General features: G+C 42.3%; 1 pseudogene; it reads right to left on the reverse strand.

Moving 5' to 3' along the window:
- LOC133069900 (guanylate cyclase 2G-like) overlaps window positions 1-20,416 on the reverse strand; it is a 60,297-nt pseudogene extending 39,881 nt beyond the window's left edge.
- Window positions 20,417-27,254: the final 6,838 nt, after the last annotated feature.

The raw sequence follows: 27,254 nt of genomic DNA on the forward strand, positions 1-27,254 counted from the left end.
TGTCTCTTTTTCTGTTTTGCATATAGGGTTATCGTTACCATCTTTCTAAATTCCATATATATGTGTTAGTATGCTGTAATGATCTTTATCTTTCTGGCTTACTTCACTCTGTATAAGGGGCTCCAGCTTCATCCATCTCATTAGGACTGGTTCAAATGAATTATTTTTAACGGCTGAGTAATATTCCATGGAGTATATGTACCACAGCTTCTTTATCCATTCATCTGCTGATGGGCATCTAGGTTGCTTCCATGACCTGGCTATTATAAACAGTGCTGCAATGAACATTGGGGTGCACGTGTCTCTTTCAGATCTGGTTTCCTCAGTGTGTATGCCCAGAAGTGGGATTGCTGGGTCATATGGCAGTTCTATTTCCAGTTTTTTAAGAAATCTCCACACTGTTTTCCATAGCGGCTGTACTAGTTTGCATTCCCACCAACAGTGTAAGAGGGTTCCCTTTTCTCCACACCCTCTCCAGCATTTATTGCTTGTAGACTTTTGGATAGCAGCCATCCTGACTGGCGTGTAATGGTACCTCATTGTGGTTTTGATTTGCATTTCTCTAATAATGAGTGATGTTGAGCATCTTTTCATGTGTTTGTTGGCCATCTGTATGTCTTCTTTGGAGAAATGTCTGTTTAGTTCTTTGGCCCACTTTTTGATTGGGTCATTTGTTTTTCTGGAATTGAGCTTCAGGAGTTGCTTGTATATTTTTGAGATTCTGGATGGTCGACATCCGCCGGGAGGGTCGCAGCTAGAGTCCAGCTCCCCAGAACTGACACAAGGCGCACCCGACCGGCGCGCACGGAAACTGAGGCTGGGACCGCGGAGGGGAGAAGGCGCCCTGCACCCAGGGAGAGTGCGCTCCTCAAGCTCCTGGCTGCCTGAGCTGCTCTGCCCGGGGAAGGCACAAAATGCAGGCCCAACCGAGTCTGCACTTTTGTGGAATACCCAAAAACCTGAATCTGAGCGGCTTAGGCCTGGGAAGTGCCAGCTCCCTGGAGAGCAGCCTGGAGCCTGAGCAGTGTAGACTGGGAAAGCACACACACCCGCCCCGAGCGGGGCAAACCCAGTGTGGCCGGAAAACCGTGAGTGCTCCCCACACAGGCCCGTGACATTTGTCTGCAGCGCCCCTCCCTCCCCACAGCACAATGGAACAAGCCAACCTAAACAAGAGACCACCTCCACCTGCGTGTGTCAGGGCAGAAATTAGACACTGAAGAGACCTGCAAACAGAAGCCAAAGAACAAAGGGAACCGCTTCAGAAGTGACAGGTGCAACAGATGAAAATCCCTGTAGTTAACACCGACTACACTGGAAGGGGCCTATAGATAGCGAGAAGTGTAAGCTCGAACAAGGAGCTATCTGAAACTGAACCGAACCCACACTGCCTGCAACAACTCCAGAGAAATTCCTAGATACATTTTTACTACTATTTTTTAATTTTTAATTAAAAAAATTTTTTTTTCTCTTTCTTGTTTTACTTTTTCTTTTTTTTTTAAGTCCTCTATTACTCCTCTATTACTCCTTAATTTTCATTTTTATAACCCACCATAACCTGGCCAAAAAAAAAAAAAGGAGCCTATTTTTAAAGCGAACTCCATATATATTTCTTAAATATTTTTGTGTTTTTGTGGTTTTTTTACTATTGTATTTTTAAGAGTCTAACCTCTACTCTAGATTTTTAATCTTTGTTTTTCAGTATTTGATATCAATTTTGGACATTTAAGAATCCAACCTTCAGTACCCATTTTTATCCAGGAGTGTGATTACTGGTTTGATCACTCTCTCCCCCTTTTGATTCTCCTTTTTCTCCCCCAGATCACCTCTATTTCTTCCCTCCTCCTTCTCTTCTAAACCCAATTCTGTGAATCTCTGTGGGTATTCTGAGCTGCGGAGAACACTTAGGGAACAGACTACAACCTAGATCTGTCTCTCCTCTCTTGAATCCCCCTTTTTCTCCTCATGCTCACCTCTATCTCCTTCCTTCCTCTCCTCTTCTTCATGTAACTCAGTGAACCTCTCTAGGTGTCCCTCACTGTGGAGAATTCTTTCACCATGAACCTAGAGTTTTATTATCAGTGCTGTATGGAGGGAGAAGAGTAAGATGGAGAAGCTCCTGAAAGAGTAAGACTGAAAGCCAGAGGCAAGAGGCTTAAGCCCAAAAACCTGAGAACACCAGAGAACTCCTGACTACAGGGAACATTAATTAATAAGAGATCATCCAAAAGCCTCCATACCTACAATGAAACCAACCACCACCCAAGAGCCAATAAGTTCCAGAGCAAGACATACCAGGCAAATTCTCCAACAATGCAGGAACATAGCCCTGAGCATCAATATACAGGCTGCCCAAAGTCACACCAAACCCATAGACCCATCTCAAAACTCACTACTGGACACTCCATTGCACTCCAGAGAGAAAAAATCCAGCTCCAACCACCAGAACACCAATGCAAGCTTCCCTAACCAGCAAACCTCGACAAGCCAATTGTCCAATTGTCCAACCCCACCCACTGGGAGGAACCTCCACAATAAAAAGGAACCACAGACTACCAGAATATAGAAAGGTCGCTCCAAACACAGCAATCTAAATAAGATGAAAAGGCAGAGAAATACCCAGCAGGTAAAGGAACATGAAAAATGCCCACCAGGCCAAACAAAAGAGGAGATAGGGAATCTACCTGAAAAAGAATTTAGAATAATGATAATAAAAATGATCCAAAATCTTGAAAACAAAATGGAGTTACAGATAAATAACCTGGAGACAAGGATTGAGAAGGTGCAAGAAATGTTTAACAAGGACCTAGGAGAAATAAAAGAGTCAATTAAAAATGAATAATGCAATAAATGAGATCAAAAACACTCTGGAGGGAACAAACAGTAGAATAACAGAGGCAGAAGAAAGGATAAGTGAGGTAGAAGATAAAATGGTGGAAATAAATGAAGCAGAGAGGAAAAAAGAAAAAAGAATCAAAAGAAATGAGGACAACCTCAGGGACCTCTGGGACAATGTGAAATGCCCCGACATTCGAATCATAGGAGTCCCAGAAGAGGAAGACAAAAAGAAAGGCCATGAGAAGATACTCGAGGAGATAATAGCTGAAAACTTCCCCCAAATGGGGAAGGAAATAGCCACCCAAGTCCAAGAAACCCAGAGAGTCCCAAACAGGATAAACCCAAGGCAAAACACCCCAAGACACATATTAGTAAAATTAACAAAGATCAAACACAAAGAACAAATATTAAAAGCAGCAAGGGAGAAACAACAAATAACACACAAGGAAATTCCCATAAGGATAACAGCTGATCTTTCAATAGAAACTCTTCAGGCCAGAAGGGAATGGCAGGACATACTTCAAGTTATGAAAGAGAATAACCTACAACCCAGATTACTGTACCCAGCAAAGATTTCATTCAGATATGAAGGAGAATTTAAAAGCTTTACAGACAAGCAAAAGCTGAGATAATTCAGCACCATCAAACCAGCTCTTCAACAAATGCTAAAGGATCTTCTCTAGACAGGAAACATAGAAAGGTTGTATGAACATGAACCCAAAACAACAAAGCAAATGGCAACGGGACAATTCTTATCAATAATTACCTTAAATGTAAATGGGTTGAATGCCCCAACCAAAAGACAAAGACTGGCTGAATGGATACAAAAGCAAGACCCCTATATATACTGTCTACAAGAGACCCACCTCAAAATAAGAGACACATACAGACTGAAAGTGAAGGGCTGGAAAAAAATACTCCATGCAAACGGAGACCAAAAGAAAGCAGGAGTCGCAATACCTATATCAGATAAAATAGACTTCAAAATAAAGGCTGTGAAAAGAGACAAAGAAGGACACTACATAATGATCAAAGGATCAATCCAAGAAGAAGATATAACAATTATAAATATATATGCACCCAACATAGGAGCACTGCAATATGTAAGGCAAATGCTAACAAGAATGAAGGGGGAAATTAACAATAACACAATAATAGTGGGAGACTTTAATAACCCACTCACACCTATGGGCAGATCAACTAAACAGAAAATTAACAAAGAAACACAAACTTCAAATGACACAATGGTCCGGCTAGACCTAATTGATATCTGTAGGACATTTCACCCCAAAACAATCAATTTCAACCTTTTCTCAAGTGCACATGGAACCTTCTCTAGAATAGATCACATCCTGGGTCATAAATCTAGCCTTGGTAAATTCAAAAAAATTGAAATCATTCCAGTCCTCTTTTCTGACCACAATGCAGTAAGATTAGATCTCAATTACAGGAAAAAAACTATTAAAAATTCCAACATATGGAGGCTAAATAACACGCTTCTGAATAACAACCAAATCATAGAAGAAATAAAAAAAGAAATCAAAATATGCATAGAAATGAATGAAAATGAAAACACTACAACCCAAAACCTATGGGACACTGTAAAAGCAGTGCTAAGGGGAAGGTTCATAGCATTACAAGCTTACCTCAAGAAACAAGAAAAAAAATCAAATAAACAACCTAACTCAACACCTAAAGCAACTAGAGAAGGAAGAAATGAAGAACCCCAGGGTTAGTAGAAGGAAAGAAATCTTAAAAATTAGGACAGAAATAAATGCAAAAGAAACAAAAGAGACCACAGCAAAAATCAACAAAGCTAAAAGTTGGTTTTTTGAAAAGGTAAATAAAATTTACAAGCTGTTAGCCAGACTCATCAAGAAACAAAGGGAGAAGAACCAAATCAACAAAATTAGAAATGAAAATCGAGAGATCACAACAGACAACTCTGAAATACAAAGGATCATAAGAGACTACTACCAGCAGCTCTATGCCAATATAATGGACAACTTGAATGAAATGGAAAAATTCTTAGAAAAGTATAACTTTCCAAAACTGAGCCAGGAAGAAAAAGAAGATCTTAACAGACCCATCACAAGCACAGAAATCAAAAGTGTAATCAGAAATCTTCCAGCAAACAAAAGCCCAGGACCAGATGGCTTCATAGCTGAATTCTACCAAAAATTAAGAGAAGAGCTAACACCTATCTTACTCAAACTCTTCCAGAAAATTGCAGAAGAAGGCAAACTTCCAAACTCATTCTATGAGGCCACCATCACCCTAATACCAAAACCAGACAAGGATGCCACAAAAAAAGAAAACTACAGGCCAATATCACTGATGAACATAGATGCAAAAATCCTTAACAAAATTCTAGCAAACAGAATCCAACAACATAATAAAAAGATCATGCATCATGACCAAGTGGGCTTTATCCCAGGAATGCAAGGATTCTTTAATATCCACAAATCAATCAATGTAATACACCACATTAACAAATTGAAAGATAAAAACCATATGATTATCTCAATAGATACAGAAAAAGCCTTTGACAAAATTCAACATCCATTTATGATGAAAAACTCTCCAGAAAGCAGGCATAGAAGGAACATACCTCAACATAATAAAAGCTATATATGACAAACCCACAGCAAACATTATCCTCAATGGTGAAAAATTGAAAGCATTTCCCTTAAAGTCAGGAACAAGACAAGGGTGTCCACTCTCACCACTACTATTCAACATAGTTTTGGAAGTATTGGCCACAGCAATCAGAGCAGAAAAAGAAATAAAAGGAATCCAGATAGGAAAAGAAGAAGTAAAACTCTCACTGTTTGCAGATGACATGATCCTCTACATAGAAAACCCTAAAGACTCTACCAGAAAATTACTAGAGCTAATCAATGAATATAGTAAAGTTGCAGGATATAAAATTAACACACAGAAATCCCTTGCATTCCTATACACTAACAATGAGAAAACAGAAAGAGAAATTAAGGAAACAATACCATTCACCATTGCAACAAAAACAATAAAATACTTAGGAGTATATCTACCTAAAGAAACGAAAGACCTATATATAGAAAACTATAAAACACTGATGAAAGAAATCAAAGAGGACACAAATAGATGGAGAAATATACTGTGTTCATGGATTGAAAGACTCAATATTGTGAAAATGGCTATGCTACCCAAAGCAATCTATAGATTGAATGCAATCCCTATCAAGCTACCAATGGTATTTTTCACAGAACTAGAACAAATAATTTCACAATTTGTATGGAAATGCAAAAAACCTCTAATAGCCAAAGCAATCTTGAGAAAGAAGAATGGAACTGGAGGAATCAACCTGCCTGACTTCAGGCTCTACTACAGAGCCACAGTCATCAAGACAGTGTGGTACTGGCACAAAGACATAAATATAGATCAATGGAACAGAATTGAAAGCCCAGAGATAAACCCACATACCTATGGACACCTTATCTTCAACAAAGGAGGCAAGGATATACAATGGAAAACAGACAACCTCTTTAACAAGTGGTGTTGGGAAAACTGGTCAACAACTTGTAAAAGAATGAAACTAGAACACCTTCTAACACCATACGCAAAAATAAACTCAAAATGGGTTAAAGATCTAAATGTAAGACCAGAAACTATAAAACTCCTAGAGGAGAACATAGGCAAAACACTCTCCGACATAAATCACAGCAGGATCCTCTATGACCCACCTCCCAGAATATTGGAAATAAAAGCAAAAATAAACAAATGGGACCTAATGAAACTTAAAAGCTTTTGCACAACAAAGGAAACTATAAGCAAGGTGAAAAGACAGCCCTCAGATTGGGAGAAAATAATAGCAAATGAAGAAACAGACAAAGGATTAATCTCAAAAATATACAAGCAGCTCCTGCAGCTCAATTCCAGAAAAATAAATGACCCAATCAAAAAATGGGCCAAAGAACTAAACAGACATTTCTCCAAAGAAGACATACAGATGGCTAACAAACATGAAAAGATGCTCAACATCACTCATTATCAGAGAAATGCAAATCAAAACCACAATGTGGTACCATTACACGCCAGTCAGGATGGCTGCTATCCAAAAGTCTACAAGCAATAAATGCTGGAGAGGGTGTGGAGAAAAGGGAACCCTCTTACACTGTTTGTGAGAATGCAAGCTAGTACAGCCACTATGGAGAACAGTGTGGAGATTCCTTAAAAAACTGGAAATAGAACTGCCATATGACCCAGCAATTCCACTCCTGGGCATACACACTGAGGAAACCAGATCTGAAAGAGACACGTGCACCCCAGTGTTCTTCACAGCACTGTTTATAATAGCCAGGACATGGAAGAAACTTAGATGCCCATCAGCAGACAAATAGATAAGGAAGCTATGGTACATATACACAATGGAATATTACTCAGCCATTAAAAAGAATTCATATGAACCAGTCCTAATGAGATGGATGAAACTGGAGCCCGTTATACAGAGTGAAGTAAGCTAGAAAGATAAAGACCAATATAGTATACTAATGCATATATATGGAATTTTAAAAGATGGTAGTGATAACCCAATATGCAAAACAGAAAAAGAGACATAGATGTACAGAACAGACTTTGGGACTCTGTGGGAGAAGGTGAGGGTGGGATGTTCTGAGAGAACAGCATTGAAACAAGTATACTATCAAGGGTGAAACAGACCACCAGTCCAGGTTGGATGCTTGAGACAAGTGCTCAGGGCTGGTGCACTGCGAAGACCCAGAGGGATGGGATGGGGAGGGAGGTGGGAGGGGGGATCGGGATGGGGAACACATGTAAATCCATGGCTGATTCATGTCAATGTATGGCAAAAACCACTACAATATTGTAAAGTAATTAGCCTCCAACTAATAAAAATAAATGAAAAAAAGAAAAAGAAGAAGACAATTAAAGGTCAGTGCCAACTTGATTTATTCTACTTGTCTCTACCTCAGGTATAGCAGGGACAGCTGAAACACACATGTCATTGCAAAAACAGGCCTTGGTCTCTTAACTCAAACATCTGCTGACCCATCTAGTTTCCCCCCCACCCTCACCTAGACTGTTTGAACCTAACCTTCAGGTAGTAAAATTCATGAGAGAGCAATATCTTTTTGCTGGTTAGAATAACTGACTCGATCTTTTGATTCAAACTATGTCACTTCTGATTTCAAAGACAGCGTGTCAATTCTCCGATGTTGCTGGGGTTTTCTTCCATGTTTGATTTAGACAAATCTTGTTAGAAAGCATCTTCACACTTCACAGACTATAACATCCCCACTGTGTGGAGAATGCCTGTTCCTGCAACACTGAGAGCCTATTTGGCCATGGTGGATTTATTTCTTCTGTGTGTGCTTAATCACTCAGTCATGTCCAACTCTTTGTGACCCTATGGACTCTAGCCCACCAGGCTCTCTGTCCTTGGTGATTCCCCAGGCAAGAATACTGGAGTGGGTTGCCATGCCCTCCTCAAGGGGATCTTCCCAACCCAGGGATTGAACCCAGCTTTCCCGAATTGCAGGCAGACTTTTTACCACCTGAGCCACCACGGAAGCAAATGAGTACTGAAGTGGGTAGCCTATCCCTTCTCCAGGGTATCTTCCTGACCCAGGAATCAAACCAGCATCTCCTGCTTAGGCCAATCCACTTGGGAACATTAAAATTCCATTTTAAGATGCTTGCTCCTTGGAAAGAAAGCTAAGACAAACCTAGTAAGCATATTAAAAAGCAGAGACATCACTTTGCTGACAAAGGTCCATATACTCAAAGCTGTAGTTTTTCCACTAGTCATATATTATGTAAGAGTTGGACCATAAAGAAGGCTGAACACCGAAGAATCACTGCTTTTGAAGGGGACCACAGAGGATAAGATGGTTCGATGGCATCACCGACACAATGGACATGGGTTTGGGTGGACTCTGGGATCTGGTGATGGACTGGCCTGGGGTGCTCCGGTTCATTTGGTCGCAAAGAGTCGGACATGACTGAGCGACTGAACTGAACTGAACTGAATCCTAGAGAAGAGAATGGCAACCCACTCCAGTATTCTTGCCTGGAGAATCCCATGGACAGAGGAGCCTGGCAAGCGACAGTCCATAGGGTCGCAAAGAGTCGGACACAACTGAGCGACTAACACTTTCACTTCACTTTCAGTCATGGTGGACCCCGCAGAGGAGGCACCACCATCCACTCATAATGAGCAGGGGTTGAAGGCACAGACTCCCTGGAGCTTGCAGAGCCAGGAAGATGCAGGCCTATTGGCCCCAAGAGTGTGGTCTTCCACACCTCTCGCTGCTTTGCTGGTGTCCTCAATGTTGAGGCTTGAACACTACTCTCTCCCAAGGTCTGCACAGGAGAAGGGCCGCAGCAAGGGCAATAACCAGGGTTGAACCGGGAAATAAACTGATTTGACAGAGAATTAAACTGAGATCAGGAAGACAGACTCCTCCCACTTCCTCCTCCCTTTTTAAGTAAATGCTTCAGGGTCAGGAAGAAAAGAGGGGAAGCAGGTTAATATTTCCACTTGGAAAAGGTGTGGATGGGATCATTGTGAACTGAATCTATGAATATCCCAAAGATCAGGTCTTGGCTGTCCTTTTGAAATGTCAGGTGAAGTATAAGTCTTAATTTATTAAGGGAATGACAGGCCAAAGGAAAGATAAATAGCTGCCCTTTAACAGGCACATGCATGCGTGCTTGCTAAGTCGCTTCAGTCGTGTCTGACTCTTTGCGACCCTAAGGACTGTAGCCCACCAGGCTCCTCTGTCAGTGGATTCTCCAGGAAAGAATACTGGAGTAGGTTGCCATGCCCTTCTCCGGGGGATCTTCCTGACCCAGGGTTCGAACCTATGTCTCCTGAGGCCCCTGCAGTGCAGCAGATTCTTTTGCTGTTGGACAAGTGCATACTTCGGAGTACCTGAAGAACTGTGGATGGAGGTTCATGCCATTGTACAGGAGAAAGGGATAAAGACCATCCCCAGAAAGAGAAATGCAAAAAGGCAAAGTGGTTGTCTGAGGAGGCCTTACAAATAGCTGTGAAAAGAAGAGAAGCTAAAGGCAAAGGAGAAAAGGAAAGGTACCATTACCTTTGAGGTACACAATGAGGTACCATTACACGCCAGTCAGGATGGCTGCTATCCAAAAGTCTACAAGCAATAAATGCTGGAGAGGGTGTGGAGAAAAGGGAACCCTCTTACACTGTTGGTGGGAATGCAAACTAGTACAGCCGCTATGGAAAACAGTGTGGAGATTTCTTAAAAAACTGGAAATAGAACTGCCATATGACCCAGCAATCCCACTTCTGGGCATACACACTGAGGAAACCAGATCTGAAAGAGACACGTGCACCCCAATGTTCATTGCAGCACTGTTTATAATAGCCAGGTCATGGAAGCAACCTAGATGCCCATCAGCAGATGAATGGATAAAGAAGCTGTGGTACATATACACCATGGAATATTACTCAGCCGTTAAAAATAATTCATTTGAACCAGTCCTAATGAGATGGATGAAGCTGGAGCTCCTTATACAGAGTGAAGTAAGCCAGGAAGATAAAGAACATTACAGCATACTAACACATGTATATGGAATTTAGAAAGATGGTAACGATAACCCTATATGCAAAACAGAAAAAGAGACACAGAAATACAGAACAGACTTTTGAACCCTGTGGGAGAATGTGAGGGTGGGATATTTCAAAAGAACAGCATGTATATTATCTATGGTGAAACAGATCACCAGCCCAGGTGGGATGCATGAGACAAGTGCTCGGGCCTGGTGCACTGGGAAGACCCAGAGGAATCGGGTGGAGAGGGAGGTGGGAGGGGGGATCGGGATGGGGAATACGTGTAAATCCATGGCTGATTCATATCAATGTATGACAAAACCCACTGAAATGTTGTGAAGTAATTAGCCTCCAACTAATAAAAAAAATAAAATAAAAAAATAAAAAAATAAAAAGGAGAGATATACTCATTTGAATGCAGATTTCCAAAGAATAGCAAGGAGAGATAAGAAAGACTTCCTCAGCGATCAATGCAAAGAAATAGAGGAAAACAACAGAATGGGAAAGACTAGAAATATCTTCAAGAAAATTAGAGATACCAAGGGAACACTTCATGCAATGATGGGCTCAAAAAGGACAGAAATGGTATGGACCTAACAGAAGCAGAAAATATTAAGAAGAGGTGGCAAGAATACAAAGAAGAACTGTACAGAAAAGATCTTCATGACCCAGATAATCATGATGATGTGATCACTCACCTAGAGTCAGACATTCTAGAATGTGATGTCAAGTGGGCCTTAGGAAGCATCACTACGAACAAAGCTAGTGGAGGTGATGGAATTCCAGTTGAGCTATTTCAAATCCTGAAAGATGATGTTGTGAAAGTGCTGCACTCAATATGCCAGCAAATTTGGAAAACTCAGCAGTGGCCACAGGACTGGAAAAGGTCAGTTTTCATTCCAATCCCAAAGAAAGGCAATGCCAAAGAATGTTCAAACTACTGCACAATTGCATTCACCTCACTCGCTAGCAAAGTAATGCTCAACATTCTCCAAGCCAGGTGTCAACACAGGACCTGAACTGGGAACTTCCAGATGTTCAAGCTGGATTTAGAAAAGGCAGAGGAACCAGACATCGAATTACCAACATCTGTTGGATCATCAAAAAAGCAAGAGAGTTCCAGAAAAACATCTACTCCTGCTTTATTGACTATGCTAAAGCTTTTGACTATGTGGATCACAACAAACTGTGAAAATTCTTCAAGAGATGGGAATACCAGACCACCTGACCTGCCGCCTGAGAAATCTGTATGCAGATCAAGAAGCAACAGTTAGAACCAGGCATGCAACAACAGATTGGTTCCAAATTGGGAAAGGAGTATGTCAAGGCTGTATATTATCACGCTGCTTATTTAACTTATATGCAGAGTGAAATTCTGGGCTGGATGAAGTACAAGCTGGAATCAAAACTGCTGGGAGAAATATCAATAACTACAGATATGCAGATGACACCACCCTTATGGCAGAGGGCAAAAAAAAAAAGTTGGCTTAAAACTCAACATTCAGAAAACTAAGATCATGGCATCTGGTCCCATCACTTCATGGCAAATAAGATGGGGAAACAATGGAAACAGTAACAGACTTTACTTTTTGGGGCTTCAAAATCACTGCAGATGGTGACTGCAGCCATGAAATTAAAAGACGCTTGCTCCTTGGAAGAAGAATTCTGTAATCACAAGCCCAACAAACTCCAAGCCCCATGGACAGAGCAGCTGGCCAGAGTTGGGAAAACCCACCACAGTCAAGTCACTTACACTGCAACATGGTCCGACTGGAGCCTTTCAGACTGATGACTAGCCGCCTCCCATCCCGGAAATCGCTCCTGGCTGTTACCACTTCCATCAGGATCTCAGCATACAGCAGGACTGCATCATGAAGGTAGGCAGCGTAAGGGCTCACCTTAGATGGAGGAAGCAAAGGCGGGCTTGAGAAGGGCCAGTGGCCTCCTCCATCACAGCCTGGGCTCAGTTAGAAGCACTTATTTCCATCCTCTTAACAGTGTGACATAGCACACTAGAACATACAACTAGACATAGAACCTAGCGCAGGTTCTGCATCGTTCTGACAGAAAGGAGGGCCCTCCACGTGTCCCGGCCTGTGCCAGTAAACCCGGGGATCACAACTGCACTTTTCCTCATTAGGTCTTGTTTTCTCTAGTAAATTGCATGATCCTTCAGGTGGGGAACAGTGTTGTCAGCCATAGGCAGGAGGGGATAGGGTTTAATCCAGAGGGTTGGAGCCAGGAGCCAGGTTGGTCCTGGTACTGACTGTGAGACTTGGGTAATTTCCAGAACCTCTCTGAATCTCGGCCCATTAATTTATAAAATAGGCAGAAGGCTGTTATTGTGGCGGCAGAATAGGTATGGTATCTATTGTATTAAGTGGAACATATTCGGTCTTCACTTAGTCAACAAAAATGCAAGTGCCTACTAGGTCCAAGGCACTATTGTCCCTATAGAACCTGGTATGGAGCTGATACTTAGTCATTGACACCCCAAATATTCATTGATCACCTTTTCTTGTGTGTTGGGGTCCACAGTCGGCTGCCTCATTCCTCACGGAATCTCTGTCATCAGTAGCTTCTCACCAGCTTCAGGCTCAGCTTGGCACTACACTGGAAGGAGCTCGACTCTGGCCGATCGTCTGGCTAACCAGACACGTTGCCCCATTATCCCACTCAGTCTGGAACTACCACTGGCTGATGGCTGCCTTCTCCCTGTTCCAGACCATCTGCCGGCCTTGACTTGCCCTAGCTCCACAGCTCTGACCATTCCATTATGGTTCCTGGTCCCGGCGTCCTGCTGGGAAAAGAAACTGTCGAGGTCTGAGTGCCCACCGGTGTGTGTTCTGCCTCTTCCATGTACTATGTCTTCAGACACTCCAAACTACAGACTGGAAGCTAATGTCATTATCAGTCCCATTTCTAGAAGAGTCTCAGGTGCCAGAGAGGTTAAACAATTCCCCTCAAAGTCTCATGGTTAGTAAAAAGCAGAATAAGGATGGAAGCCCAGGACTCTGACGCCCAAGCCATGTGACCGCTCAACTAATAACCGCTCTGCCCTCCTCGTGAACCTGGGTGCAGATTTCACAACTCATCCGGCCACTGTTTATTTGGGACGGAGGAAGATGGAGAGAGAGAGAGAGAGAGAGTGTGTGTGTGTGTGTGTGTGTGTGTTAGGAGACTGGGGATTGGAGGGGGAAGAGAAGGAAGTATGAAAGCTAGACACAGATATCCTCGAGGAAGGGGGGACGTGTACAGGAAGACCCCGTCAGACCTGCTCTGCCGTGTGGATGGGGCTGTGGAAGGCTGGCCCCCGCAGCCTTCCGTGGACCTGCTCTCGGAAGCCTTCACCACTAGGGCCTTCTCAGGAGGAGCTGGGGGCTATGAGAAACACTGACTCATAGACTGCAGGGAAGTGTGTCACCTTCTGATTTGTCAATACTTCCTTCCAAAAGCTGTCTTGAAAAATAATGAAATAAACTAGCTGTTCTGTAGGAAACACCCTGAGCAACAGTCAGGGTCAATTTTGAATGTCTATTCTAATCCTTGGAAACACATTTGGCAGTCTGAAATACTTCATGATGATGGCTCTGAAAGACCTGACATGCAAAGTCTACATCTTCTAGCAAGCCCTGAAGCAATGAGAAGGAAACCAAAAAAAGGAAAAAAAAAAAAAAAAAAAAATCAGTCAATCAATAAGAAAGCTTACCTGGAGCAAAGAGCAGCTAAGTTGCAAGAAACTCACCTTTTAAAAATGGATGGCAAAAACTTGAAAAACCTACACTGGTTGATTCTCAAATTTCTGCTTATAGTTTAAGTGGTTGGTTAATGTCATTATTACCTACATTATTACAATTATGACAGTAATACCCACTCACTGTGTGAGTGAAAGATGTGAAAGATGAAAGATGTGAAAGATGGTGAGATCTTCCCCAGTTTCCCTATTATTCCCTCTCGTCTCCTCTGAGAGGTTTCCAATGTTCTAGACATAGACAGAGGTGTGTGTGAGCATACATACATTTTACATAAGTAGTATCATGTTACAGAGAAGGCAATGGCACCCCACTCCAGTACTCGCCTGGAAAATCCCATGGATAGAGGAGCCTGGTAGGCTGCAGTCCATGGGGTTGCTAAGAGTCGGACAGGACTGAGTGACTTCACTTTCACTTTTTACTTTCATGCATTGGAGAAGGAAATGGCAACCCACTCCAGTGTTCTTGCCTGGAGAATCCCAGGGACGGGGGAGCCTGGTGGGCTGCCGTCTATGGGGTCGCACAACTCGGACACGACTGAAGTGACTTAGCAGCAGTAGCACCAATATCGTGCTATAATGGTGTTCTGCAGCTTGATTTTTGTCAGCTTCAGCATATACTGGGAACACTTTTTGCTGTTTCATTGCTAAGTTGTGTCCAACTCTTTGTGACCCCTCGGACTGTAGCACACCAGACTTCCCTGTGCTTCACTATCTCCCAGAGTTTGTAAACACTTATAGGAAATGGATTTACGCTATTCTTTTTTAAAACAGCATGAATTCACTTGCGTGGATGCTGTGAGGTCTATTTTTAGGCCCAAATTCTTCTTGCACTTCCAACCAGTTGGAATTGGATCATCAAGGTTTGGGGAGAAAGTGACAAGAGGGTTGGATGGGCTTCCCTGCTGATGCTGAGACTTGGTGCACCATCTTCCCCTCACGCGTCTGAAGGCAGATGAAGGTGAAGAGGTCAAATGAAGGTGAAAATGTGGACAGCAACGAAAAGGGAAGGTAGGAGGAGGTTCTAAGAAGCTTGGCTTGCAATTAGAATTACAACTGGCTGCCCAAAGAAACCTGAGACACTTTGGCAATCTGAAATACTTCATGATGAAAAGATGAAAGAAACCTGGAACATTCTTATGCACCTTCCTATACTCGCTTTTTCCCCATTTCAGTTTCTTCATTTCAGTTCAGTCGCTCAGTCCTGTCTCTTTGTGACCCCAGTTTCTTATGATCATATAAAACAAGCTCATTTTACAAAGGTAAAACTGCTGGGAAAATTACACAGTGTGTCCTTGGCTAAATGCAAGAAGCTTTTGCTTAGAAGCCTGAGGGTGCACACGTGGTAGTTAAATGTACAGACGCTCAGACCAGCCCACCTGATTTGACTACTCAGTCGCCTTCACGCACTAGCTGTGTGGCCTTGGGCAAGTTAATTCGCTTCTCAGGACCTCCATTTCCTTATCTTTCCATAGGATGGTGTGAGCTAGTTTTAGTTTATCAAGCACTCACAGTGGGGCCTGGCGGTTAGCACACACTCCGCAAAGCAGAGCTGTTGGGCCCAAGGGCTCAGTCCCAGAGTCCAGAAGACCAGCTCTGTCACTTGGGAGCTCCGCGATCTTCGATAAGTTCCCTTATTTCTCTAAGCCTCAATTTTTTTCATCTGTGAGTTGCAATGCTAATAATCTCTATATTACAAGGCTGTTGAAAATATCAAATGCAATGGTGCATGTAAACAATGCATGGACTATCCATCTGCCTCGGGGGCTGTTGGGAAAATCTAGCACTGATGCAGGTATAATGTAGAACTTGGTATTCATGGTGGGGTACGTGGTACATGTCAGCTGTCCCTATTGTTACCAAAAGAACCAAACCACCTACGAATTGCCTCATTGGACCAGCATGTTGGTTTTTCCAGGACTTATTGGGGCTCAAACAGAGGTGGCTACGGGAGAAAAGAAATTGGGAGGCACTGAGTTTGAGAGCGTTAGGGTAGGTCTCAGCAACCCAGTAGGAATGACAGTTTCTCCTCAGCTGGTGTTTGCTGATATAGACTACAGAGGGCTTGGCTCCAGAGCCAGCATCCTGGCTCAAAGCCAGTCTCCCCATCCTAGTAACTGAGTGAACAAACTCTGGGTAGGTTCTTTGCACTCAGTCTCCCGATCTTCAGTTAAGGACGCAAGAGTCCCTGCCTCCCAGGGTTGAGTATTCAGTGAGCTAATGCATCTGGCACCTAGCAAGTGCTGAGTGTTGGTTACCTCTGCCTGCCGGAGCCACTGAGGGGTCATTGGCACCCACCTCCTGCTGCTGCAAAAGGATGAAGACGAATTCTCCTGTGTGGAGTCCCAGGTTCTCTGCAGCCAGCAGGATAAGCCTTACATCTTCTGAGCTGCAGATTAAGATGATAACTATAAGACAAAACAGAGTTAGCCAACTGCACATGGGCATACACACATATACATGTTTTAAAGTCTAGCCTGAAGTCACTGCAAATGAGACATAAACCTTGTCTTTCCTTGAGCATGCTTTAGGAAACAGGAATGCCTAAACTGCTCCCTCAGCCTATATTTCTTCTTTGTCATGGTTTTTTAAAATAACTTGTTTTTTTTAAAAGTTAACGTGTGCATAACAGAAAACCAAAAACACAAGGAGCGAAAAACAAGTCATCCATAATCACAAGCAATTTACCATTTGGTGTGTCCTTCTAGGTCTCATTTGTGTATTTACACAACTAAGCATCTGTTTTTATGTAATTAAGATTTGGGGTTGTAACCACAGGTCTATATGAACCTCTACTTCTTGAACCATGCCAGCCATATACAAACCAGCAGCTTTCACCTCATGGAACTAAAGTCTTCACTGCAGCTCTCTCCCAAAGCACAAATGGAAAAAGTTTGAGACCACTTCTGGGCTCTAGTTTCTTCATTTAATTGTCTCAGAACAATAGACCTGGTTTGTAGGTAGGTTGGATTGACAGAGAACTTAAAACCAGGAGAACTTAGACTGTCTGAATTGGGATGGGGAAAAATGAGTAGACCATGGTATTTTTTTTCCATCCAAATATATCAGCATGCATTCTGAGGGCACAACAATGATTTACTTTTATGTATTTATTTTTATATCAGAGCATACTTTCACTTCAGAATTTTTACTTTTTTTAATTGATGTATAGTTGATTTACAATATTGTATTAGTTTCAGATGTACAGCAAAGTGATTCAAATATATGTACACACACACATATAACTTTTCCCTTATAAGTTTTAAAAGATATTGAGTATAGTTCTCTGTACTATACAATAGGTCCACGTTGGTTATCTATTTTAGTGACTTATTTTTTAAAATGAGATAAATTATAGTCTATTTATCTGAGCTCCAGCTAGGTGCCAGGCAATGTGCTAAGCAAAGGATACATCAGTGAGCAAAACAGAAAGTCTTTGTTCTCAGGGAGCTGACAGTCAGAAAGACAATACACAAGAAGTTAGAGAGGTCATTCGAGATTCTAATGAATGAAGGGGAAAAAGAAAGCTGTGATACTAATGTGGGGATGGGGAATTGCTCCACATCAGGTGGTCAGGAAAGGTCCCTTAGAGGACATTGGATGGACTCTGGGCTGAGTCTGGACGGAAGAGAGGAAGCTGTTTATGAAAAGAGTGCTGGGTGGGGTGAGGTGGGATTATGGGTGGGGTGAGTCCCAAAATCCTAAAGCCAGAAGGAGCTTAGTTTATTTGAAGAAGAGAAAAGAGTCAGTTACTAATTCCTGCTAGAAAGTAGAGTCTTAGAAGTATTACCACAATATTCACTATGATGTGTTTATCAGTTACTTGGTCTGGCACTTTACAGGCATGACCTTATTTAATCCTCTCTGTTGTATGAGATAGGTAAGATGACTGTCTTCATTGTACAAATAAGATGTCTGGGGCACTGAGAGGTTAAGCTACTTGCTCCGGAGCACACAGCTAGAAAGTGTCAGAGACCAGTTTCAAACCTAAGACTGTCTGTCTCCAGAGCCCTAGCTCTGAATCACAACCCAAGACCAAGACCCAGCCCACTTAGCAGGTTCTTCCAGAAATTACCATTTACATCAAAACACTATAGCATCAAGAATTTCACTGTAGAAATCTTGTTGGTGGTGATGCTTTTATGTATCATTAATTATATACCCTGTTTTCATCTGCTTACATTCATAGAAAAATGAAAATTCTTAGTTTTTTCCAAACAATCATTTTTTTCTCTGCCTCAAAAAACATAAGCAACAGAAGATTCTTTCCTACTTACCCATGGAAATCAATGACAGGCTCCTAAGATTCTCTTGAAGGAAGACTGGATCGTTGTTGGATCTCACGCTGGTGGTGATGGTGAAATGGGATTTGAGTTCATTCTCTACAACCCTCCATAACTCATCCACTCCATCCCAGGAGGAAGCCCCGGAGTGACCTCCAAACATGCCAATGTGTTTCCAGCCCAGGTAGCAGAGGCTTTTCCGGAGGACATCACCGATTCGGTGCATGGGGGGCATGAGGTTCACATAGGTATCATACAAGAGGTTGTTCTCCAGTTTGGCTGTTTGTCCAGCGATGTCAGACATGGGGATATTCCACTCAGAAGCCAGCAAATCAATAATCCTAAAGTAACCAAAGGGATATCTTTCCATAATTGAGTTTTGTTACTGTCCAACTTCATTATAAAATATCTGCCTCAACTTTGGATTCAGTGAGTCTATGGGTCATACTGAACCCTCTCTTTGGGAATATTGATAACGTCTTAGGTTCAACATGATAATGCAAAATCTCAGAAAACAGTAGCAATAGCTAGCTGAAATTGTGGGGGCACAGAAATGGAACTTACAAAATGAGCAAGTAGTAAACCTTGGAATTCAGGTAGTGTGATAGCAGAGCCCACACTCATAGGTACTACTTACTTTTTTAGTCTTTCTTAATGTGTTCCTTATTCTTTTCTCATTCATTTTCCATGATGAGCCTACTATTTACAGGAAACTTCAGAGACCTTCCTCTTAAAAAGATCTTGAGATCAATTATTACAGGAGTTAAGACATGTAAAAATAGCTGTAGAGTTAAATATGCCCTTCAACATTTATAGACAATAGATTTAGAGAAACTTAGGGGAGTAAGAAATTGCTAATTTGGGAACTAGGGGTGTGAATATTGAGGGTAGAGGGATGAAGACAGACTCCATGGCTTTTGAGCTTGACTTGGAAGAATGGGTAGGCTTTGTTAGTCAAATGGGGAATTCTAGGAGAGATTAAGATTCAAATTCAAATGTAAACTTAACTCTGTAGCACCCACTAATAATAGTTCTGCAGTATTTTTGAATACGAACACTGTACTGTCTATTCAGCCTTTGCATCTACACCTCTAAGAGCACAAGATACCCCAGGACATTAACAAAGCTAATCTCATTAGCTAAACGAATACAAATCATTCATTTCTCTCATTTTCTTGCCTTAGCTTATGGTAATCTGTCATATACACCAAAGGGAAAGCTACGCAGATATTTTTCTACTTAAAGTTGTGTTCAATTTCTTCTGAACCACAAGGCTGACAACGTTAGTGTGAATAATGAGTTCATATCCAACAACACCAGGGCCAAACAATCCACAGATTTTTAGTGAACATCAACAAGTTAGTGAGTGAACTAACAATTCTTGACTTGTGAGGATTTCTTTAAAGAGAGTGTTGTTTTCATTGTATGGTCTGGTTACATTTCAAAGAAATGATACCCAAGACTTGACACAGTTATTGTTTATAATAATGCCATCCAAGTCAAAAGATTTTTCAACTCTATACCATCACTTTAAGATCACCCTTTCCAATGGAAACTCAGAGTTTTCTTAGAAGGCTGTATACTCTGCTTCTGTGGCTTCTGGTCATGCTGGTCCAAACAAGGGAGAAATCTCTTCTTTCTGGACCTGGCTGATGAAAAGAGCAAGACTCCTTGGCACCACAGGTTGAGTTGGTGTAAGTAAACTCCTAGCTGAAATTTCCAAAGTCCACCAGCTCTGAGTTGATCTTGTCCATGGCAATCTGGAGGCCACCTTTGTACACTGAATGGATGGGAGATGTTCCAGGGGCCCTGAAAACCCACAGTGAGTTTAGCAGCCTCAAGCCATGTCATCATCACACTGGCAATGAGCATCAGAACCAGTGTTAGGTGGCCAACATGACATGCAACCCCCAAACAGAGCCCAGATCTGACTGAGAGCTTAGCACCTGTGCTAGAAGCCATGAATGGTATCTAATACCTGGATCACAGCAGAACTCTGAGAGGCTCAGCCTCCTGACCACTTGTGCCCAAGAGCTTAAATAACAGTACACAGTTCCCTGAGGACCACAGCTTGTATTCTCTTCAGTGCTGTTAATTAATCAAACTCTTCCATTTCCAGAGACTATCCTAACACATCTAGAAGCAGCAGTCTTGAGGAAAGAGCCTGGGGCAGGGAGGTGATGTGGCCCTGGTAATTGATCCAGTGGTACCACTGTTCAGCTTCATGGTTCTTGACAAGTTACATAACCCCAGATCATTTCCAACCCCCAGGCCCTTCTCCCCTAGTAAAATATGAATCATGGGAGCCACTCAAGTGTAGACAGTCTAGGACTTAATTCTGACTCCATCACATGTAGTTATGTCATCTAGGACATGTTACTTCCCTTCTCTATGGCTTCATCTCCAGATCCACAAAATGGGGGTAAAATTTAATGAAATCTTCTCCAGCTGACAAGGTAAAGATTAAAAAAGATCATACAAATCCAGTGGTTGGTACAACATCTTGGCAAAGAGAGCCACTTTGTCAGTGTCAGATGATGGTGGTGGTGGTAAGGATGATGGGGTGATTGATGATGTTGATTGTGTAATAATGGTTATTATTTCTTAATCCATCTTATAAGAAATTTTCCTAGAATGAGTGGTTATGAAAGAGTTTACTCACAACTGGCACAGTTTACATCCCTCACCTTGGTCTAGAGACCATGGGAAGGTTACTGGCAAATGAATACTAATTCTCCCTCTACACAGATCGGGGAAAAGAGCTGTGGACAGTTCTTTATTGAAGAATTACATATGAAGTATGAATACTTTGCTTGTAAAGAATCATATTATACGAAGTATTAATATTACAGGGATGACAAGACTCTTGGGAAGCCGTTATTATCCCCAGGTAAGATGACCTAGCCACCAACCAGGTAAATGCACATCAGTATAAAGAATTCAGCTCAGTTGCTCAGTCTTGTCTGACTCTTTGAGACCCCATGGACCGCAGCACACCAGGCTTCCCTGTCCATCACCAACTCTTGGAGCTTACTCATACTCATGTCCATTGAGTCAGTGACACCATCCAACCATCTCATCCTCTGTCACCCCCTTCTCCTCCCACCTTCAATCTTTCCCAGCATCAGGGTCTTTTCCAATGAGTCAGTTCTTTGCATCAGGTGGCCAAAGTATTGGAGCGTCAGTTTCAGCATCAGTCCTTCCAATGACTATTCAGGACTAATCTCCTTTAGGATGGACTGGTTGGATCTCCTTGCAGTCCAAGGGACTCTCAAGAGTCTTCTCCAACACCATAGTACAAAAGCATCAGTTCTTCAGCACTCAGCTTTCCTTATAGTCCAAATCGCACATCTAAACATGACTACTGGGAAAACCAAAGCTTTGACTAGACAGACCTTTGTTGGCAAAGTAATGTCTCTGCTTTTTAATTTGCTGTCTAAGTTGGTCATAACTTTTCTTCCAAGGAGCAAGTATCTTTTAATTTCATGGCTGCAGTCACCACCTGCAGTGATTTTGGAGCCCCCCAAAATAGTCTGTCATTGTTTCCATAAAGAATTAAAATACGATTAAAATAGATTTTCTTTTGGATCCTGGCAGGGTAGGAGCTGGCATCTCCCACTCATCTCAGGATCTTGTATTCTAATACAGTAGACTCGCTATGGATCTCAAGGCTTGATCTGAGGACCACTTACATCAGCCTCTTATGGTTAAAAAGACAGATTCCAGGTCTCCACTCCAGACCCTATGAACCAGATGCCTTGAGTTTACTCTAGGAATCTGCATTCAGCAGATGCTCACTTACTCCTAAATACACTAGTGTGAGAAGCTCTGAGACCGCCTAAGACGAGAGAGGGCAAGAATCACCAATAACTATTCACTACTTAATTTCCTTCAGTAGCAAATTCCCAGCATGGGATTACTGAACTTTAGCTCTGACCTGCTTCAGAGGACATTTCAAAAGCCCTGGATTATGGGGGGTTGCTTTTCTCCAAACCAAATTCATTGTCACTGCTTCTGCACTGAACTTCAGATTCTCTCTCTTCTCTGCTAGGACAGCTTGGTGTCAGCTTGCTGCATCTTAAAGATTAAAGTCTAAATTCTTTAAAATCTGAGTCTAACGACTCCCTCACTCTAATCACAGGCAGAATTCCATGAACCTTTTTGGCTCAAGTGCTTATCAGATGTAAGTAGGCTTGGGTAAGTCAGTTAAATCTGTGCCTGAGTTTTGTCAACTTCAGAAAGAGCTGAACAATATCCCTCTCAGAAGGATGTTGTAAAGGTGTTGTGTGATAACATAACTACTTAGCACAGTGCCCCACACTTAGTAGGAACTCTGTAAAGAAGCACTGCTAAAGGGCATGTCATTGCATAAGTCAGGGTCTCGAGACCAGGATTCTGGGAACAATATTATATGATATACTCTGTGTGCCCTCTCTCCCACTATCACATACAAACTTCTTAAAATAGGTATTCCCACTCTGGATAATTTGAGATTCTTTGAGATTATAGATTGCCTTCCCATAAGAAACCTTGAGGTGGATGACTGCATGTGTTCCTCTTTGGATCCTCAGATCCAGTACAGTGTTGCACCGGTAGGCATGCAAATTATTATTAATCATAATAAGTATTTTTGTATTGAGCATGGTCAAAACTAGGAGAAAATGCCAATGACGTTCAGTGTTGGTGAGAATTTAAGAAACAGACATATACTCCTCATAGGAATATTGATTGATAGCAGTTCTCATATACATCTTTGACTCAGAAATTCCAATTTGGGGGATATATCCTACAGAAACAAGAGCATATGAGAGCATATGATAACATATAACCACATTTTTTTAAAGATTTTAAGATTTTTTTTTTTTGATGTGGACCATTTTTAAAGTCTTTATTGAATTTGTTACAAAATTGCTTTGTTTTAAGTTTTGGTTTTTTGGCTGTGAGGCGTGTGGGATCTTAGCTCCCCGGCCAGGGAGGGAACCCGAACTCCCTGCACCACAGGTGCAGGTGAAGTCTTAACCACTGGACCACCAGGGAAGTCCCCACAATGCTTTTTTTTTTTTTTTGACAGTCAAAAATTAGATACATTCTCCATGTTCAATAGTAGGAGCCTGGAAGTGTAACATGGAGTGAATCCATATGACTGAGGAGAGAGCAGTCGTTACAAATGATGTTTTAAATGTGCATTTATTGACTCAGAAAGATAGTCACAACTAAGAGAGGAGGCACACTTTAAAACAACATGAACAGTATTCCATCTTTTATTGTCTTTCTTAAAAGCACATAAAATTACATAACAAAGATTATATGCATCAAACCAATAAAAACTCCAGGTGATAGGAATTATGGGGTATCTTTTCCTCTCGTTGCATAATTTTCATATTTTTTTATCTTCATGTGTTTGCAATAAGAAAGACAAGTGAAAGATTTAATAAACCTACAGACTTGTATTTGCAGAGTGACATCACAGTGGATTAAACGGTCTGAATTTCTGCATCAGCAGAACTTCACTCTGGTTTGGGCCTACACTTCTCTGCACTTGGCTTATGCTGTGCTGAGCTCAGTCCCTTCTATGTCTCCATTGCTCTCAGAGGGAGAGAGAGAGACAGAGACCTGAGGGTTGGGTAATGGTGAGCATCATCTGGAAACCGTTGCCATGGTAACAGCCCTCCCCTGTTTGTACCAAGTGCTTTATTGGCAAGAGTAGCAAGGCCTGAGGTTAAAACCAGCCTAAGGAGATTTGTAGGGACTGTGGCTGCTGGAGAGGACACACTGTTGTCCACTTTGCTGCTTCAGACCTGCCCTTTTCTAGGAGATTCTTAGGCTTGTAAGCTATCAGTGCTGTGGTGGTACATAGGGGAGGTCATGTTGTTTCATCCCATGATGCTTTGGAATAGAAGTAATCTGTGCTTGGCTCCCAGAGGTGCAGAGCTTTGTTCCCTATATTAGCACTTTGATTCCCAGATACTTTATCTTATCTCTCTTTCCTGTAAAGATTGTTACTGAGGGAGGATTCTTTCTTCCTAATTTACAGTTTCCTCACTGCTGACCAGCTGGGCCATAAACCAGACATAGGGCCAGCTGTTCACATGTAAGATCAGATATGATTTACCTGTTCCCAGGGTGATGGGGCTGGCTTTTTTCTACCTGCCCCCCTCCCACTTGCCCCTCCCTCCCTTCAATCTATAAATCTGTGGCCTGATCCTGTTTAGAAAAAAAAAAATGAAAGGCTGGGTTGTAACTTCTCCAGAAGGTGAGAGATAGAAAAAAGACGTTTGGCCCACTCAGAATACAATACAGTGAGCCTGGACTTTCCCACATGAGGGAAAGAGAAGGGAGAGGCAGGCTCTCCAGGAGGCTTTCGGAGTGAATAAGACTGGATCTGAGCCTCCGTTTTCATTTTCTTTTTTAATGTTTTATTTGTAGAGGCTTTATAGCATATTTTAAAGTGTTTTTTTGTTTGTTTGTTTTAAGCTGTGCTGAGCCTTCAAGCTTTTCTCTGGCTTCGGCAAGCGGGGGCGGGGAGGGGGGCTTACTGTCTAGTTGTGGTGGCTGGACTTCTCGCTGTTGCATGTGGGATCTTCCCAGATCAGGGATGGAACCACATCTCCTGCACTGGCAGGCAGAGACTTCTCACCTTACCAGCTTCTTGTGCTGAAACCCTAGGAGTCTGATGGCTTCATAATTAACCCAGTACTCCATGATAGTGATGCAACAGTTTCTTTCTGGGTCTTGCTTAGATGTTCCCATCATGAAGGTCTAGTCCACCATGTACCCACCATCCTACAAGTAAATGTAAGTCAAAATTGTTCTCACCTGCTGGGATGTGAACTTCAAACTTCCCTATTATGTTCTCAGTGCTTGTAAATAGTTGTGATGAAGTCAAGTAAAAAGAATCTCCAGGTAAGTAAATATTTAAAGAGCTGTGGGACAGTGGAGTAAAGGTTGACATTGTATAAAGGAGAGATGTGTTTCTTAGGTTGCAACAAAAGGCAATTCCTTGAATCCAAAGCCTCTCCTTTAAGTAATCTTGCACGTACTACTCCCCAGAGGTTGAGGATGGGGCACTGGTCTTGGTTTTCTGATGAGAACAGGCTGCTTGTTTCTGAAAAGGTTTGGGTCTTCCCAAGTGGCACTAGTGGTAAAGAACTCGCCTGACAATGCAGGGGATGTAAGAGACACAGGTTCGACCCCTGGGTCAGGAAGATCCTCTGGAAAAGAGCATGGCAACCCACTGCAGTATTCTTGCCTGGAGAACCCCATGGACAGAGGAGCCTAGTGGGGTACAGTCCATGGGGGCACAAAGAATTGGACATGACTGAAGCAACTTAGCAGGCACACATAGCTGATTCATGCTGGTGTACAGCAGGTGCTGACACAACTTTTTGAGGCCATTATCCTCCAATTAAAAATTAATTCGTTAATTTAAAAAATAAATAAATAAAAATTAAAAAATAAGAATTAATTCGTTAATTTTTTTAAATGAATGTGTCCTTGCCTTAATTCATCTTTCTCTGGGGATTATACCCCTTTTGACCCATAAGAATGACATGCTCACTATCTGAGCCAATCCAGGGCCTGGGTAACACCCAGCTTGTCCTCTGGGCAGCGTCTCTCTGGTGCGCAGCCATCTAAACCCAGCAGGATGTCCCTCTGGCTCCCCACCCTCTTCAGCTTCTGGTCTGGCGAGACCAGAAACCCTCCCACTTCCTGGCATTCCTGCTCTGCTTGTGTTAAAAGCTCCCAAACAGCTCCCTAGCCACGCACTCAGTGTTGTTCTCCTACGCTGTGAGCCCAGGGAACCAATGCTGCAGAGGATGCTTTCCCTAAAGCCTTGGTGAGGGGACAACTGTAAGATGCCCCACCCAGAGTACTGATGCTCTTGTCTGCGATTTCTCCACACCCCCCTGTAAGAGGCAGTGTAACAGAAATGTTGAGAGCACAAGTTTTTGGAATAAGACAGGCTGGCTGCGATGTTTTGTACTATGTGAGCCTTCAGTTCAGTTCAGTGGCTCAGTCGTGTCCGACTCTTTGCGACCCCATGAACCGCAGCACGCCAGGCTTCCCTGTCCATCACCAACTCCTGGAGTTTATCCAAACTCATGTCCATTGAGTCGTTGATGCCATCCAACCATCTCATCCTCTGTCACCTCCTTCTCCTCCTGCCCTCAATATTTCCCAGCATCAGAGTCTTTTCAAATGAGTCAGCTCTTTGCATCAGGTGGCCAAATTATTGGAGTTTCAACATCAGTCCTTCCAATGAACACCCAGGACTGATCTTTAGGATGGACTGGTTTGATCTCCTTGCAGTTCAAGGGACTCTTGAGTCTTCTCCAACACCACAGTTCAAAAGCATCAATTCTTCGGCTCTCAGCTTTCTTTATAGTCCAACTCTCACAACTATACATGACTACTGGAAAAACCATAGCCTTGACTAGATGGACCTTTGTTGACAAGGTAATGTCTCTGCTTTTTAATATGCTGTCTAGGTTGGTCATAACTTTCCTTCCAAGGAGTAAGCATCATTTAATTTCATGGCTTCAATCACCATCTGCAATGATTTTGGAACCCAGAAAAATAAAGTCAGCCACTGTTTCCACTGTTTCCCCATCTACTTGCCATGAAGTGATGAGACCAGATGCCATGATCTTAGTTTTCTGAATGTTGAGCTTTAAGCCAACTTCTTCACTCTCCTCTTTCACTTTCATCAAGAGGCTTTTTAGTTCTTCTTCACTTTCTGCCATAACAGTGGTGTCATCTGCATATCTGACATTATTGAGATTTCTCCCAGCAATCTTGA

Source organism: Dama dama, chromosome 15 (assembly GCF_033118175.1).
Source record: "Dama dama isolate Ldn47 chromosome 15, ASM3311817v1, whole genome shotgun sequence".
In the NCBI taxonomy this organism is placed as follows: domain Eukaryota; kingdom Metazoa; phylum Chordata; class Mammalia; order Artiodactyla; family Cervidae; genus Dama; species Dama dama.